This window comes from Molothrus aeneus, chromosome 16 (assembly GCF_037042795.1).
Source record: "Molothrus aeneus isolate 106 chromosome 16, BPBGC_Maene_1.0, whole genome shotgun sequence".
NCBI lineage: Eukaryota > Metazoa > Chordata > Aves > Passeriformes > Icteridae > Molothrus > Molothrus aeneus.
In genome coordinates this window covers 2,537,357-2,541,920 of record NC_089661.1, presented here as the reverse complement: position 1 = coordinate 2,541,920, position 4,564 = coordinate 2,537,357, and positions in this window count along the sequence as shown.

The following is a 4,564-nucleotide window of genomic DNA, read 5'->3' as shown; positions in this document are numbered from 1 at the left end:
AATTACATATTGCACAGAATGTGCATATTCATCCCCAGTGTGCTGCAGTCAGCATTGCTCAAAATTTCTGCTTCACTTTCTGCTCAGTTTAAGAGCAGATCCCCTGCTTTCTGTTAAGACTTGTAACACTGGTGGCTCTTTGGCATGTTCAGGTAAACTTTTTTAAACTTTTCATACAAATTGATTCGATCCAGGTCAGCAGTGATCACAGAAGCAGCCACCGAGGCCAATTGCAATGAGAAAGTTTGGGGTTTGCATCAATTTACTGTGTAAATCTCCCTTCTGGATGACAGCTCAGTGCAAACTCAGCACAGAGACTTGAAAGGGCCAAACAAAGAAAAATGCAGCATTTTCCTCAAGAGCAGCTTGGTTTGTTTTCCTCTCAAGTGTGAATTTTGGGATGGTACAGGCCACTGTATCCATCTCCTGTTGTAACCTGCCAGGAAAACAAGCCTGTTTCCATTCAGTAACTCACATGGCACCAGTTTGAGTGGTATAAACCAAAATCCATCTGGTTCTCCTGGGTAGTGAAATGAATTATCATTTCCAAGAAGAATCACCATCATTCAGCCAGGGCACTGGGCATTAAAGAATCTCTGAACACATTAAAAACACAGTTCCCATCTAAAACCCCTAACCCCTGTCCTTTGATTTCCTGAAGCATGGTGCAAGGTAGCTTTGAACACTTGTTTTATAAAATACCTGCTAAACTACTTGGGGCAGAACAAGTCCAGGGATTGAGGAACAAAACTGTAGCTGAATCTCCCTCTGCCTCCTGCCTCAGCTCTGACTGAGGATTCCTGGGATTCAAAGGATTTAATGTGGCACAGTTCCATGAAGGACTGGTTTATTGATCTAGTTCTGGACTGGGTTTTAACCCCAGTTATGCCTCTTTTACTTGGGCTGCAGAAGGAGAACAAGCTCTGCTTGGCTCCTCAGACTGGATGAACTGACCCCAAATCCCCTGCAGATCCTGCCATGACATTTGGAATAACACTGGATGGATGTTTAATGCACAACTCATTACAATACCTTTTGCTATGTGGATTTAAAATGAAAAGGAAACTACTTCTTTCCCTAATTTTTCATCTTTCCTGCCACTGTAAATAGATTTAACAATGAGACCATCAGGAATCTTTACAAATTTAAGTACTTACTGAAGCTTTTGGTCCCTGTGCTCCTGCCAGCTCTTCCATTTCAGCCAGGACTTAATGGCAGACTTTACTTATTCCCACTTGTTTGCATGTCAAACCAGTTCCAGGAGGGATGTGATGGGAAGGATTTTGTGACTTGCTAGAAGGAGCTCCAGGACCAAGGAACACTGTTTATCCTGGGAGAATGAGGAAATGAGTGTCCAGGCAGAGAAAATCCTCCCCTGGGCTGGGCTGCATGGAACCACAGCATCAGCCATGGGAAGATGCAGGTGAAGTGTAAAGAGGGAGGTAACAGAGAAGCAAAAGATGAATCTGAGAACAGAGGGAGAACAAATGACCTTTTTTTTTCCTTCCTGCTGATGAAATAAGAGGAAAACCCATGTTTCACTCACTCCAGAAGCATCAGGAGGTGAGCAGTTCTGAGTAGAGACCAAGACAGATTTTAGCATCCTTTTCTTCCCAAACAATAGGGTAGAAAACCAGCTGGAAAGGACTTGGTACAGGATAATTGCAATAAGCAGCCAAGCTTCCATAGATTCTCTGAAATCTCAGGAGTTTTTGAACCCAGGGGTTACTGGGAAACAACATGATTTCAATGGGCAGGGTTTGGGCAGACCTAGAACTGCCCTGGGAAGAACTTTCAGCTGAGCAGGGTTGGGCAGAGCCCCTTGAAGGTGCTGTAAGTTTGTTTTTACTGCCTCATCCAAATCCATGTTTTTCATGCCTCTGGATCCTGGAGGGGTCTGTTTCACTTAGTGCTGGGATTCTGGAGTCCTGTGCTGTGTCCTTAATGCAGATTGACTGTGTCTCTTAAGGAAATCTATTTAAGCTCCATGCAGACCTTATTTGTACAGTAAGAATAATTCTGACTCAGTTCACAACAAGAGCAGGAGGATTAATTAATAACTGTAGAAGTGCTGAACATTATTAACGGCTCCCAAGTTTTCTTTTGGAAACAGTGGCCATTTCTTCCCATAATGTTTTAAACAGTTGCTGCTCAAGGAGCTTAGAGTGCAGATTCCTGGCTTGTGGTTTGTCCATAAATCACAGACCTGGAGCCTAGCCAAGACACTCTCGATGGTCTCAGCAGGAAGCCTGGACAAGAGAAAACTGTTCTGAGTCTGGCCCCCTGATCCTCTTTATGGCCAGTCCACTTTCAACATCCCACAGCAGACGTGAGAGGGATTCTGTCCAAGTCTGAGAGCACGAGGTCTCTGGAATGTCCTTTCAAACTGCATTTCACTCTCCATAAATATTTTCCATCTTCTGCCCTGGAGAATATAGGTTTGACTTCACAGCTGATGAGTCTGGGAGGGCAGGAGAGGAAGCCACACTGTTCATCACCAATGGCTTTTCAGCACACAGAGTTTAACTTGTAGTGAAAAATGAAGAACCCCCCACAAAACCCCAGGAACCTAACACAAGATAAAGTCAGGCAGCTGTAAATGAGATCCCAGAAAAAAAAATTAAATCCAGTAGATCAATTTTCTGCACAAAGCAGCATTGCTTACAGGAAAATATTTACCAAAGAGCCTCTATTGCCTTGTCAGACACAGAATCATCATCCAGACTCCAGCTGTAGAGCAGCTTCCCCGTGTTCCTGTCAGCACTTCAGTTTGTGTTCATCAACATGATGCCATACATCCACCTTTTCCCACCAGGATCTGCTCTGTTGGCCAGGAATATCATCCTCACACACCAGCACTCCCTGCAGGTATTTGCAAAATAAAAGGAAGATCTGAGGTGGGGTGAGGATCCAGTGGTTCAGACAAAGCAGTGATAGAACATGTGAGGTTTGGGCCAAAGCACCCTCCTGATCCTGCTGCTGTGGCTCCTTCCTGCATCCCAGCACCATCACCACCTCTCCCCATGTTCAGTGGGCACAGGGACACAGGGTAGGTGTGCACTGCAGTTACAGACATCTTATTTGACATTTTAGTCACAAATCCTTTGTGGCAAAAAATGAGCACCTGAAGGGCTGCTGGGATTCCTGGAGGATTCACAGGATGGGGAGGTTAGAGATGTGTCAGGCAGTTCATGGCCAGCTCCAAGCACACTCTGCTTCTCAGTGCAGCAAAGGTCACAAACCAGCATCCAGCCTCAGCTCATTGTATCAGCACTCCTATTTTTAGGCACTTTATCAGGTGTGCAGCTTGCAGGATTCCACACTCACCTGCTGTGCTGCTCCCAGCACAAATCACCAGAGGTTTGAATTGCTTCAGTCCATGTTACAATCACAGAATCATTTGGGTTGGAAAAGATCCTCAAGTCCAGCCATTAATGCAGCACTAGCCCATGTCCCAAGTGCCACATCCACATGGCTTTTGAATCTCTCCAGGGATGGTGACTCCACCACTGCCCCAGGCAGCTGTGCCAGTGCCTGACCACTGGCACACTTCACTTTCAGTGAAGAATTTTTCCCAATAACTGATCTGGACCTGTCTAGGCATAACTTGAGGCTGTTCCCTCTCATCCTGTCCGTTGTTCCCTGGGAGCAGAACCTGACTCCCACCTGGCTGTCCCCTCCTGTCAGGAGTTGTGCAGAGCCAAAGGTTCCCCTTGAGCCTCCTTTTCTCCAGGCTGAGCTCCCCCAGCTGCTCCTGGTGCTCCAGTCCCTTCCCCAGTTCTGTTCCCTTCTGTGAACATGCTCCAGCCCCTCAGTGTCTTTCTTGCTGGGAGAGGACCACGAGTGCCCCCAGGACTAGAGGTACCTCAGCAATGCCCATGGGGACAGTCACTGTCCTGGTCCCGCCACAATGTTCCTGACAGGATTTATCACCAGCTGTAGGATGGAAAAGGTGACTCCTTGACTGTCTCAGCACTCTCTAAACTGTGCCTATTCTTTTCCTCTTCCATATCTGAACAAAAATGAAATGTTAGGTGATGTTAATAAAACTTCTCAAATGGTCCCCCAAACAGCAGGAATTTTTCTCTCCTCTGTGCACAGCCAGGCTTCCTGTAGCTTAAAGAGCTGGAGGTTGTCTTGCCCAGCACAGCACCCAAAGAGTTAACCAAACCCAGTCCCAGCATCTTAATCTGGCAATTTAAAGATAAGCTAAACAAATACCAGGGCTGCTCAGAGCCCCACTGAGCAGGAGAAAGGATTCTTATAAACCATTTGCATGGTGTAAAGCAGGCACAGAGGGAATCTAGCATGGCATTTCTGTCTGAACAGCCACTGCTCCTTCATTCAAACCAAGGGCTATATCCCATTTTCAGACACAAAACTAACAGGGTTCACAGCTACAGATTCCCCTGCTTTCCCCTCTACACTCTCTTGTTTTCACGGCCACCATGTCCAGTGCTTGATGTCCTGAAGAACCAGACAGCATCCAAAGAGAGACAAACCAACATCACCAGCTGGAAGACATAAAGACCAACAAAATAAAGAGGAGACTGAAGGGGGGGGA